We start from the raw sequence: 14,266 nt of genomic DNA, 5'->3' as shown, positions 1-14,266 counted from the left end.
TTGGTATCATCGGCGAACTTGGCCAGTCCACTTCTGACTCCAATGTCCACATCATTAATGAAGATGTTGAACAATATAGGCCCAAGGACAGAGCCCTGAGGGACCCCACTGGGCACCATGATGATTGACTTCTGTCAGCCACCACCCTCTGAGTCCAACCACAGAGCCAATTCCCCAGCCAGCAGATCGTGGTGGAACTGAGGCTGCAGTTGGCCAGTTTTGCTAAGAGGTGATCATGGGACACAGATCAAAGGCTTTTTTGAAGTCAAGATATACAACATCAATCTCCTCTCCCTTGTCCACGTGATAGGTCACCTGGTCATAAAAGAAAATGAGATTGGTCAAGCAAGACCTACCCGCGACAAACCTGTGTTCGCTATCCCTCAGGATGTTGCCATGGGCCAGTCCATTGAGGATGGCCTCTTTGATAATCTTTTCTAAGACCTTCCCCAGGATAGAGGTCAGGCTGATGGGCCTGTAGTTTGCCAGATCCACTTTCCTCACTGTCTTGAAGATAGGCACCACATTGGCCTTCTTCCAATCTTCGGGCACTTCACCAGAGCGCCAGGAACTCTTGAAGATCCATGCCAGGGGCTGAGCTATGATGCTAGCCAGATCCTTGAGTACCCTGGGGTGTAAACCATCAGGGCCGGCTGACTTGAAGGTGTCTAGCCTCTCAAGGTTTTCCTTCACAAGTCAGCATTTGATGGAGGGCAAGGAAAATCCCTCACCGAAGCCTCATTGTCCTTTAATGGGCAGGGGCAACCCGAGGAACTGATGGAAAACCGACGCAAAGTACCCATTTAGTAGGTTGGCTTTTTCCTGGGCGTCAGTTGTCCCTTCTGGTTTAGCCAATGTTGCCCTTGCTTTTCCTCTGGCTCCCCACGTATCTAAAAAAGGACTTTTTATTATCCTTGATACTTGTAGCTAGTTGGAGTTCAGTCGCAGCTTTGGCTTTCCTTGTTCACTCCCTGCAGGTCTGGACCATTGCAGAATATTCCTCCTTGGAGGTGCATCCCATCCTCCGTTCTCTGTAGGTCTTACTTTTTTGCCGCAGGAGGTCCGCTAGTTCCCTGGAGAGCCAAGGGGGCTGCTGTGCCCTTTTGGTGCCTTTCCTCTGAGATGGAATGGCATTAGCTTGTGCATCAAGGATAGCTCCCTTGAGGAGCAACCACTCTTCCTGAACTCCCCTTCCCTTTGGGTCATGGTCCCTTAGAGCCTCACCGACATGCCTCCTGAGCTTGTCAAAGTCAGCTTTCCTGAAGTTGAGGACTTCTGTATTGCTGACTGTCTTGCCAGCTTTATGGCAGATGGTAACAGTGATCAGCTTGTGGTCGCTGTCACCCAGCTTCCCATCAATTGTTAGGTCACCGATGGGTAGTTGCAGTCTCTGATGACAACCATGGACCTGGAGCATGCGGCTTCAGCCAATTCCCTGGCGAACTCCTGGTCAAGCTCTTGACTTTGGGTGGGACGTCTGTAGTAGGCTCCCACCATTGTGTCCCCTGTGCCGTGTTCCCCATGGTTTTTAACCCAGAGGATCTCCAGCCATCCACCCTGGTCGCCAATGTCAGCTAGCAGGGACGCGTAGCTCTCCTTGACATAGAGCTATGCCCCCACCCCTTTTGTCTACTCGATCCCTCCTGTACAGGGTATAGCCATTTATACCTGTGGTCCAGTCATGGGTGAAGTCCCACCAGGTCTCCGTTATCCCTATGACATCATAAATTATTTGCGTTAAGCAGGAGGATAATTTCCTTCTGTTTATTCCTGAAGCTCCTGGCATTTGTGTACAGGCAGACAAGTGCCCCCTTGGGGGCCCTTGCCTTGCCTACTGGTTGTTCCAGGGCTGGGGCAGGGGTGGGCTCCCTCAAGCACCTTGGCCTGCTGGCTTTGCAAGGGTTGCTCAGTGGGCCAACAGTGGCGGTAGTCCCCCCATCCCCCAGCAGGCTTAGTTTAAAGACCGGTGGAGCAGGTCAGCCAGTCTGGCTGAGAAGAGCCTCCTCCCCAGCAGAGAAAGGTGGAGGCCATCCCTTCCCAGCAGCTCACTGCCTCTGTCACCAAAGAGTGGGCTGTGGTCATGGAAGCCAAAGCCTTCCCTATGACACCAGCGCCGCAGTCTTTGGTTCACTACCTGGATCTTCCTCTCCCTCCTCAGCCCATAGCCTGAGATAAGATTTTATTAAGATAAACCTGGATGGATGTAGCATCAGACTTATCTGATTTAGATTAAATTTGTTTATTGAACTTCTGTCCCAGATCCCCTTCAGATTCAAGTTAACTCACAGTCTCCCAGCATCCCAGAATGCTTTGTACCTCCCCTGCAAACCCTCCCTCATAGGGTGGGTGGGCTAGCCTTGGCCCATTCTGTCTGCTCCAGCTAAGCAGGAAGGCATGCTCTAGTGCTCCCCGACTTCTGGATTGGGCCACTGAGGTATGTGGCTGCATTTCTGGAATCAAAAGGGAATATGTGTTCACTTGCTTATCCATTCAATCTATGCAGCTTAAACTAACTTGCAAAGATTGAACTGATTCAGCCTTGGGCTTTTTGACTGTCTGTACTTAGTCTTTTTCAGGTTCAGTTTTTAAACTGTTGGCTTAGGTATGTACTTTGCTGAATATCCTCTGCCTCCTTTTCCTTTCTCCACCCATTCTTATTTTTCTTGGTTGACAGCAAAGTAGCTATTGATTGAACAGTGTTCAAGAAAAGAAGGTACATAATCGTAGAAATTAGTGACAGGAAAAGGTCATCCTCTGAATTTCACTGCTTTGTCCAGGTGAGTTTTAAATGTCTTAGTTGATGGGACTCCCATCACCCCTTTTATGAGTCTATTCTGAAGTCTAGCAAAATGTACATTAGGAATTTCACCCTGATATTCATCCCATATATTTCCCTCTGTTCAATTTCAGCCCTACATCCTTAGCTTTAGATTACTCTAAGCAATTGTTCTGGCTTTTTACATCTTTCAAATATTTGTGGACAGCTATCATAGCTTCATGAGGGCTTGATCTTGCAGAAGGTGACACACTATTAGCAGCTGCCAAGTATGATAAGTGTTTATCTGGACACAGTCCAGCAAAATGGAGTGAAAATAATACAGCTTGCTGGGCAACTACACTGATCTACAATTTATGGCCACACTGTTAAAGAGACAGGAAAGCTAACTCAAGGGGTTTTTTATTAGTGTATCCTCTGTGCCTGCCTCTAGCCCCCGCACAAGACTTGTTCATTCAAATGCTGATCTGATCCTCAAAACACCATTTTCCACAATGAGATGTCTCTTGTAGCTCATTCCAACTGCGTTCACACATTCCAGCTGTAGCTACTAAAATATTGGTAAAAGAAAACAAATTGAGCCTTAAAAGATTCATAAATAATTAAACTGCCAAGTATATCTGCATATTAAATGCATTTAATTACAGAAGTTTGCTTTAGCATCTCATAGCACAGTTGTCCTTGCTTCTGCCTGGTATTCTCCAGGCTGTCTGTGCTGGGTTTTCCAGAATGCTACTTCTAATCACAATTCTACAATACTGTAACTTTCATGAAAAAATATGGCTGCTATGGATATGACACACATGTCTATATCATTTCTCCACCACATTCAGGACCATGTCAAGGACCCTTTTGAATATGCTTTGTCCACCTACTCACAGACACTAACCCTGGAAATACACCCATTAAGCCCATCTATGGGCCACCCCACTTCAGCTGCTCTCAAGATCTCTAACTCTGAGATGCTTGAGAGCAGCTGAGGGGGATTGTCCCCAAGTGGCTTTACTACCTCAATTGGTGCATCTGTTGCAAGGAAAGGCTAATATTTCTCAAGGTGTGATAAGAAAGCACAAGAAGGAAAGGGTATTAGCAGACCTGAAGAAGTTTCTCCAAACATTTTTCATTCAGTTCTCAGCATCCAAGGAAAACAAAAGCTGTTCCTATCTGGCTATATTAAATAGCTTTCATGCCTTCACTGACACATGTAGAACACACCTACTTCCTCAGTGGGAGATATAATCAACAACCGCAACATCATTGCACCCAAATAGCACTCCTAAAGCCCAGGTCAGAGACATTGGTGCATAACTCAAAAAAACAAACAAAGAATCAACTAATCAGAAAAGATCACAGAAATACACAGCTTTGTAATGTTCCCAAATTAATAAAAAAGGTCTTTTTATCATTCACCAGTTTAATCTTTACAATGCCAGGAATATTAGACATCACAACATTTTCACAATTTGGAAAAATGGATGAAACTACTATATAGATTTTGATGGTGGTAGTAACATATAGCTATACTATTTCCAATTAGCAGTGGTGAAACACTGATATATATTCCATTAGCACAAAGGTAAAGGTGCCTCACCACTAATCATAATAAATTGCAGCATTCAACAGAGACATTTTACAGGTCTTCAAATTGCTTTTGCCTTGCCATATGAATATTGCTGAACATAGTTTAATACATTTTACATGATGCAATTTTATCTAGCCCATACAATGTCAGGATAATAATAATGATATTCTAATATTAATGCAAGCACAAAATATACATATTGATGAATAATGGTCATATGTTTTTGGATCTCCTTGCCAAGTCATATTAAAATGACAAATAATTGCCATTGCTTCAGAGAAATGGTACAGGCTCTGTAGTCAAAAAGCACATTAGGGACCAACAGTGTCCATTTGTTATCCTTTGTCAGGAAAACATGGTTCTTAATGAAAGTGAATGAAAGGACACTGATTGAGGACAGTGACACTAAACCTCTTTCTCAACAGGAGCCATGACATGGGTATTAATAAGCAGATTGAAAGGTTAAGACACAGCTTTGGAACTACAGAACCACTGCTAGAATCTGAAATAAAACCCCTCTTGTAATGCAGCAAAATGACAGTATAAATGCACTGTATTAGCCTTTAGGCCATGGGAGGGGAGCGTGGACAGAAAGCAGTCCCCAGCTACTGCAAGTAAATGCCCTTTAAAATCTGAACCTAAATACATTTTTTTTAAAATCTTGTTTCTATTTCCCAGGCTGTCTTGGTAACTGCTCTTTTCTTTTCATTCCACTCCCCAGCTGCCATGAAAAATGCCAACATCAAGCAGGCCTTTTTTCTGGGTATTAGTGGGTGCCTGAGAGAGCAGATGGCCTGATGTGTAATTTGAGTAATTGTAAAACAATACATATTGGGACCAGTTTCTCAGTCATTGCAAATCAATTTGGTTCATCTGAAATCAATGGTGCAATGCTATTTACACCAGTTGAGGATTTCTCTCACTATTTTCAGTAAGAAGGCAGTGTGTGCTGATTACTTGGTGAAGAAATACCTCAGAGTATGAAATATGTTTCTGAACGTATAATGCATTGAAGAGATCATTATAATGTCAATGCCTGGACATTCCAAGCAGAACTACAGACGAGTTAGGACAGACAGCCCCCAATCCTGTAAAGACTTGCACTTGTGCTAAACTCTGTACATGTGTTTAGCTCCAGTGGACACAAGGGAACTACTCACAGGGCATGGAAGGGGATTAAGTCTGTCTCTGCAGGGTGGAGCACAACTTACAGTGTCTGCCGAGTTTAGAAGATGGGAACACAGCATACCCACAGATGCATTAAGTGCCCTGACATACTTTATATTTTTTTTACTGTGCTAGTATTCAATGTACAGAGAAATTCATTATAAATTCCATATGTTTGGCCATCAGAAATTTGACATTTGGCTTTCAGATTGTAGGGAGATTGGGAAATTCCTTGTCCTTGGGATAAAGACTCAAGGACTCAAAGGCTGTGTCCAGACAAGTGCAGCCATGCAGTATGTGGTGCCGCAGCCGTGTCCCAGCCTCTCCTACTGCACCAGGTATAACTTGCCACATGCCAGAGAGCGCTTGGCACAGGCATTCCCCGGGGACAAGTAGCAGCGACACAAGGTGTCCTGCTGCTAGTTGTCCCTGGGGAAACAAATATCTACTCTTGTTTGGATGCTGCTAAAGAATTCAAGCCTCAAAGGCTGGAAATGTGAGGGTGGAGATTTTGGTTCTGCCCTTTGCAGAGATAGAGATCAGGCACAAAATTCACTGTGGGATTTCAGCTTTCCCAGAATTCAAGAATCTTGACTCTTGGGTTTGCTTCATGGCCACCTGTAGGTAAGAAAACATAGGTCCAGAACTAGAAACAAAAAGGTCACATTTTAAGTTTTCCACAGAGAATTACACATTTGAAATAATGTTAAACAAGACATCACATTAACACCTGAAATTTCTCTTTGCAAGTTTAATTTGCAATAAGGGACTTGAAATAATGGAAAATCATTGAACAGTCCTTTCATATATTAGAGAAATGTATTTAAATGGCATTAATATTCACAAAATGAGTTTTGAAGAGTTTGTATATTTGAATACACCTTGTTAATAATGGAATGAAGAAATCTTTCAGTGATCACATCCAACAATGATTAAACTAAGAAGGGTTTAAGCTTAGCTTTGGCAAGCAGCTAGGACCCTATAGAAGAGCTGGTCATAGAAAACAAATCTTGGATCAGATGATCAAGTCATGAGCCATTTAAACTGAAATGTGAGAATATACAAAAATAGATCTGAAATTAAGGTTCTCAATCTGCAAATGGCAATCTGAGAAATTAAAGGTACTAATTAGTGAAGGCAACTGGATTTAAGAGTTCAAGGATTTATAACTGAAGGAAATCTGACACTTCTTGTCATCGAAGTTACAAAATCTAACTGGAACTTGCAATCCAAGCAAATGGAACTTATAGGGAAGAACTCTAAGCCTCAATGAATGGATAACCATTTCTAAAAGCACATTAGAAGTAATCTGTGATGGGAAAAGGGATTTGTCAACAAAGAAGCCTACATCTTGGAGGTCAAAGTGTAGGAATAAACTGAAACTGCCAAAATCACTTGGGCTAGGGACAGACATTACACATAAAACAGTTTAAGTAATCAGAAACTGGTTTAAACCTGTAACAGAACAGATGTTCAGTGCACATAAAAATGGCTGAAACCAGTTTAAGATAAACCTGGTTGAATGTAATATCAGACTTAACTGATTTGGGTCAAACCAATTTATTCAATGTCTATCCCAGAACCCTTGCTGGTTTAAGCTAAACCAGACGCTCCCAGCATCCCAGCATGCTGTCTGGGCGGGGCAGGACTCTCTGCTCTATAGCAGGGCTGGCCCCTCCCCTCTGCTTCTTGGCCAGAGCTCTGGCACAGACTGCAGACACAGCAGGGTCTGGTTGGATTCCCTCTGCCTCACCTCCCATCACTGCTCAAGCAGGGATTCCCCCCTCTCCCATCTCCTACAGAATGGACCCCAGCCCCACAGACCCTAGACTTGCAGTATGCTAGCTAGTGCTGAGAGGTGTGTGTGTGTGTGTGTGTGTGTGTGTGTGTGTGTGTGTGTCCAATTTCACTGGGACAGGCAGACAGGACAGTGTTCACTTAGGGCTTTTTGGAGCTAATCAACAGGTCAGCTGGTAAGGTCCCTCTTTCCTTTTTTGGAAAAAGTTGTTTAAGAAGAGGGGCTAGGGGCTGGAAACACTCCCGTCCCTTGAGCAGTGAGCTGGGAGAAGCTTGGGATGGTGCAGGTTGACCTCCCTACTTAAAGCGTCCAATCAGAGTGTCCTCCTGAGGCCTGGCCATGCCCCCTCAGCTCAGCAATGTGGAAGGGAAGGGAGGGCTGCTCCATCACCCCCTGGCTTCTAGCCTCAGCCACTGCAGGCATGTACATGCATTTTTTCAGTCCAGAGGGGATGTCTGTGTGGTTACAAACCAGTTCAGCCTAGCCAGGTTAGAGTAACCTGCAAAGATTGAATCAATTTAGGCTCAGGCTTTTTGAATGTCTGTCCCTAGTCTTGGTGTTAGACCTGGCAAAAGAAAAGAAATTGTAAAAGGCATTTTTGATGTATAAATACAAAAGAGAATAGGAAAGAACAATTTTGGTTACTATTCACTGAGGATGGGAAGGTAATTTAAGTGTGGCTTAATATGGCATGATGAATATTGTGCCTCAGTTTCCAATAAGCATGATGATATGTTGGCAAAGATGTGTAATGGGGACAAGGATATGAAAATGGAAATTAAAATGACTACATCTGAGAGAGAGACAAAACTCAAAGATTAATTTGTGGGGAGTGGATAATCTTTATCACAAAATACTGAAAGAACTGTGGTGCTGACATAATCTTCAGATGACACAAATTTAGGCAGTATCAAAAATATCTGTATGATATTGGACTGTCATACAGAAATAATAAGATGACCTTGAGCACCAGAATAATAGAAATAGGATGAAATTTAAATGTAAATGTGAACAATCATGTGCTTAGAAATTAACAACAGATATTTCTGTTGTTAGCTGGGGGCTCATTGTAGATGGGGGAACAGGGAGATGAGGACTGGGTGTATTAGGCTATCATAGGATAAACATGGGCCCCCAACTGAATGTCATCCTTAAAAAAAGTTAATTTAATTGTAGGATGTGTTAGGTGATGTGTTTCTAGTAGAGCTAGAGAGTTATTAATGTCATTCTATAAGGGATGGCCAAGACCTCATGTAGTACACAGGTTAGAATTCTGGACCTCCACATTTGAGAAAGATGAATTCAAGAAAGAAAGGCCGCAAAGCTGGGCTATGAGGATGATCATGGGAACAGTGTAGTTTATGACAGGAAACTAAAAAAGCTTGGATTTTTTAACCTAGCAAAACAAAGGCTGAGAGGAAATATGACGGTGATCTGTACATCAGGGAAAATAATTATATAATTAGGGAAAAGTTAGCACAAGAACAAATGAGTATAAATTGGCCATGAATAAATTTAGGTTGGAAATTAGAAGGTCTCCAATTATCAGAAGAATGAGGCTCTGAAACAGCCTTTCTGTAGGAGTAGAAGGAGCAAGAAACCCAACTAATTTCAAGATGCAGCTTGATAAATTTATGAAAGGGATTATATGATGTGGTTGCCTATGACAGCAGGGAACTAGCTTTGATGACTTGGGAGATCTATGAATTATAAGTTTTTTTTCATCCAGGCAGGGTGTGTGTACATGTTGCCATATGGTGACATTGCTATGGTGCCATGCTTTAGCATTTCCTTTCGGAAGTACTAAAGCATGGCACAGTAACAGACTGTACTGTACGATGCATGCAGTGCAGTTAGATTGCATTGCTACTTTGCCATAGTGACACGCTAACATGGGGGAGTGCATTACTATCACATGTAGACTCACGTGTAGACTCACGTGATCACATGTAGACTCACGTAATTGCTACATGGCCATAGTACGCCGTGCGGTGATGTAGCATGTCACTATGGCAATGTAGGGCAACGTGTAGATGTGCCTGCATTGTAGAAATACTGCTCATAAAGACTGCTATAGCACACCCTTTTAAAGCATCTAATCTTTTTACTTGTAAGCAATGAAATTATTTTCATATCTCAGAATGATTTATCAATTTTAGGTCGAACCACTTATCTATACTGTTTCCATTGGTAGCTTTCCCATAACTGATTTCATATAAAGTAATACAGGTACCTGTATCAATTTAGCTAAGTGTCTGGTTATATGAATGCACAAATACCTGTTTTGTACATGCACAGTGTATTTTCATGCACAGATCTTGTGTGCACAATTTTAAATTTGCTTAATTTTGAAAATGTATCTCTTAATATTGCAAATGCCTGCTGCTTCAGGTTATATCCTAACAAAGCTTTTGTTTTGTTTCGTTTTGTGATCTGCAGTAAGCATTGTTCTGGCAATGGCAGGAGGGACAAACTGTCCATAGATCTTACACGCTATCCTTGATACTGTATACTTTCAGTACTGTAGTTCTTATGTGCAGTGCTAGAAATAGTTGAATGAAGAGACAGAATGCCAATATCTTAGTGAATAATGGACTTATTTTTTTTGCCTGGAGTCTGATCTTTCTGGAAGTCCCTCTTAGAAGCTTTCATCCTATTGGGACTGGTCTAGATAATGCAGTAATGGTTTTGGATTATACAGTGCTATATTTCTTAATGGAGGAAGTCACTTGTGAGGAAATTTAAGGTATGTAAGTAGAAGGAGAAGGCTATGATTGTGCATAAAACCAAAATATTTTTACTATTCTTTATGGCACTGAAGGAAACAGACTAAAATGATGTCACATTTTGAGTCTCTACATAGGTTTCAACAATTTTTTTTCAGTTTTTGAATATTTTCAATAAAAATGGAGATTAAAAAAAATTAAAACAAAATCCTACTTTGGGCCCCAAACCATCTCCATGTAAATTGCCACTCACCATACCTTTCAAAGAGTTAATTTTCAAGCCTCATGATGTCAATTTAAATATATACTACATTATTAATTATGTTCTTGCTCACCATTTTAGCAGAAATAGCCCATCTTGCTCTCCCAAGCTGCCTTTTATACCTTTGCAGATGCTAAAACTGTTTGCCTCTCCGTACTGCCAAAACTTTCATCTTTTTCCCTGATTTCCACTAAATGTAGCTATGCATTATCTTGACAATAATCTGTGGCACACAGACAGTTTAGGGATATAATAAAATAAATGGAATGTAATAGAAAAATAAACATCAGAAATACTGGGGTTAGTATTAGTCATTTTCATGCTTACTGAAACAATATCAAATAGAAAATTTCTTTAAACTGCAGTGGTTGCAAGCAGCAGCAGCAGACATTACTGCAACCAAAAGGAATTAGAGGGAAAATGTAGTTTTTTCCCCATTGACAATGAATTTTTTTCCATTCATTTTTTTCACTGAAGTGTTACATTTACTTTGTGCACAGTGGGTGTGTCTACACACAGCACTTAACTGCACAGTAGTATAGTTTACTGTGTAGTAAGTGCATATGTCTACACATGCACATGCTTACTGCACAGTAAAAATGCTTAATTGTGAGTAAATCTGCTACCTGCAAATGCAGATAGCAAATATATGTGTCATTAGTTACTGCATAGTTATGCATGTGTAGACGTGACCTAGGAACAAGTTTGCTCCCAGCTCAGCCATGCCACTAGGGGGCTAGCCTAGCCCCAGGGCTCCAGGCTGGGAGTCTCTCCTGCCCTAGGGCTGGGCTGCCTCTATGGTAGCCCCTACTTCAGGCTTTAAAAGACTGCATTTAGCCTCAGGCCTTTAAAAGCCTGCAGGCACTCAGAGCCCTGGGGCATACCATCAGGGAGCCTAAGATGACTCCAGGTCCCTGTGTTCCCTTGGTCAGGCTGCAGGCCAGCTGCCCTAGCCTGTCTGTACTCTGGTGCTGCTGCCTGGCACTGAACTGCTACATGGCTGCCAGGCATGTACCATTCAGGCTTGCAAGCTGCTCCAGGCTGCTGTGAGACATTGCCTCTGCCGCTTGGCTGCCAGTCTCACACCAGGCCCCTGTGCTGGGTGCTGCAGGCAGCACAGGGACAGCTGCACAGAGGCCCAGAGAGCCAGCACGGGATCCACAATGGTGTCCTCCTCATCCACAGCCATGCCCATGCCCGTGTCCACCACCCAGGGCCCCAGCTGGTCCATGGAGAAGACTGGTGACCTTGTGGCACTGTGGGGTGAGGTGGAGGTGCAGCGTGAGTTTGAGCAGGGTGGGCACTCCAACACCTATGTCAATGAAGGGCTATCAGTCTGGATGCAGGAGCACAGGCATGACCAGTTGGCCCAGCAGTGCTGCCTAAAGGTCAAGGCCTTGTGGGCACAGTGAGTTTCCATCACCAACCACAATCCTCATTTGGGAAGTGTCTGTAAGTCCATGACTTTTATGTGGCAAATGATGGACATCCTCATGCCCTGGGACCCAGGCCACAGCTGTACTGTCTATAGCAGCATGGACAGCCTGCCCAAGCACGTGCCCCACATCACCAGGGGAGGGCCCCTCGGGCATCCAGCAGCCGGTCCCACTTTGCTCCCCAGCTGCAGCCACCACCAGCAGCTTTGGGAGCCTGGACCAATGCCTGCTGTGCCAACTCCACAGCCCCAGCCCCTGCCATGAGGCACAGCTGACCACGACACTGCCAGCCAGCAGCAATATCAGCTCCTCTCTGAGGGGACCCCTAGCTGGGTGCTACCTACCATGCCCTGCTGTTCCCCCATCCCACCTGCACTCCCCTGGCCCTGGGTTCCACCCCCACAGCATACAAGGAGGTGGGAGACAGTGCCAAACATTATTGTGCAGCCTGTGCCCCCACAGCTAGGTGGGTACAGGCCTCACACACACCAAGGAAAGCACTGATGCCAGCAGCACTGTCCTCCTCAGCTGTAGGTGGGGCGGGGGGTGGGCAGGAATGTGGAGCATAGTCACAGGTAGCCCTCCAGGCAGCAGTAGAAGTTGTGGGGAAGCAAAAGTAGTCAAAATAGTCAAAGATATTGTTTGATTGATCCTGTGGTAATTATAGTTAAATGATAGTAAAACAAAACCTAGTCTTTTTGAGCATCTTGACAGTCTCTCTGATATTCCACTGTCAGTCGTTTCTATACCTGAACTAAGTGCTTTAGCTAGAGCAAAAATAGTCTGCGGCATTGTGAACTAGAAAGCAAACACCACTAGGAATGGCTAACAGACAGCAAAACTGCAGAAGAAAGGATAATTTAAACAGTAGAAAAGAGGACTGATAATGTCTGGGGACTGAAGAGAGATTAGCAGGAATCAGGTAGTTTATAATGAGCCATGAAATCAATCGACTCCTTCAGCACTGCTGGAATAGAAATGCTGCTGCCTCTCCTACACAGTTAGTTTTAAACTTTGGGTGAAGCAGGAATCAAAGAAGGTGGAATGCAACTGCACCACTGTACCCTCCACCCTCTCCCTCTCTGAGATACACCTCTGGTACCTGGGGCTCGCGTCCTCATCATCCATCAGTTATGCTTCCCGTGTTGGCAACTTCCATGGAGTTCTACAGCTGAGACGAGCATGTGCATAAACAAAGGCAGCTTTAGCCTCAGATGCAATCTTCATGAAGTTTCTCAGTGAATGGAAATATGAGTCTCCAGAAGAGCAGTGTTCCTGCTATATAACAGAGATAAGAAACACTCATATATAATTAGACATAGGATTTTTTAAAATTGTTGATTAATATTAACATTTATTTCCAAGAGTATTTTCTAGACTTGTTCTAGCAACTTAAATGTTGCGTTACCAGAAAAAAGTAATTAAAAATATGCACTCACCTAACTGCTTTTAATCCAAAAAGGCTGTCAAAATCAGGATTTACAACAGATTTAGATTTAATCATAATAGCAGCTCAGACAGCCTAATATTAATTGTTTAAAATTTTATTTTAAACTTCAATCAGTTATCAGAAAGTTCCTGTTCAGCAGAGTTGTTAACTAATCCTGAGATCCTCAAAGGCATTTAGATGCTGAGCTCCCACTGAAATGAGAGGATCTGGGTCTAAGTATCTAGCAACCAAGTAGTCCAATTGACTTCAGCATAAATTTGGCCCAGGGCTGTCTCCCACTGCTTTGATTTCTTCCTCTGCCCAAAATCAAAGAAAACACTTGGACTTAAATGAGACTACTCACATACTTAAAGATAAGCACATGCTTATACACTTTAGTAAATCAAGACCAAAATGTCAAATCCTCCCACACAGCCAGACACCTGCATGATCCAGTTATGTTTCTAGTTTAATTAATAAGTCTTTTCTTATTGACTTCCAAGACCACAAGATGAAACTCATAGACTCTAAGCTGCCTTTAAGCCATTTCTATTTGCTAGCTTTCACTATCTGGAACAACAACAGTAATTTTCTTTGTGAAATTTGGGGTTAAAAAAAAAATCAACTATTACCACTTGATTAAAAATAGAACTCCTCCAAGCTGCTATGTGCGGCATGATCCCATACGTGCAGGTCTTCCTTAAAGCCAGTGGGGATAATGAATATGAGCTTAATGAAGGATCTAGTCCATGATAGATGGAATGGAATAATTAAAGCTGCCTGCACGGTACATCGCTATCAAATGCTAGAAGGCCTGGTCTTGCTGCAGGAAAAATCTGCTCCCACATATCTGAGGAGTTTGTTAGCAGACATTAAGAATAGATAACAAATATATCATTTGATTTTTGGAGCTATGTTAGTAGATTAGTGGCAGATCACACAGAAATCCACATGATCTAAAAAAATCTGATAGAGCAGCTCTCATGTTTACATGTACTTCTCTCTCTCTAGTTGATAGTTCTCTACAGTGAGAGTATTTAGAAAATGGGACATTATAGTAGTATACTGCATGCAATATGCCTTTTTTTCC

At 42.9% G+C, this 14,266-nt stretch overlaps 1 long non-coding RNA gene across 1 annotated transcript in view; it reads right to left on the bottom strand.

The window, feature by feature from the left end:
• Positions 1–5,943: 5,943 nt before the first annotated feature.
• LOC102385219 overlaps positions 5,944–14,266 on the bottom strand; it is an 11,854-nt gene continuing 3,531 nt past the window's right edge. Inside the window, exons 2-3 of the long non-coding RNA XR_324761.3 lie at positions 12,850–13,025; positions 5,944–6,143 (exon numbers count right to left, since the gene is read on the bottom strand). This is a non-coding gene — a long non-coding RNA (uncharacterized LOC102385219). The remainder of the gene's footprint in view (positions 6,144–12,849; positions 13,026–14,266) is intronic.

This window comes from Alligator sinensis, unplaced genomic scaffold (assembly GCF_000455745.1).
Source record: "Alligator sinensis unplaced genomic scaffold, ASM45574v1 scaffold114_1, whole genome shotgun sequence".
Classification (NCBI taxonomy): Eukaryota; Metazoa; Chordata; order Crocodylia; family Alligatoridae; genus Alligator; species Alligator sinensis.
Note: the sequence above shows the minus strand (reverse complement) of the source record. Positions and strands in the feature narration are given on the sequence as shown.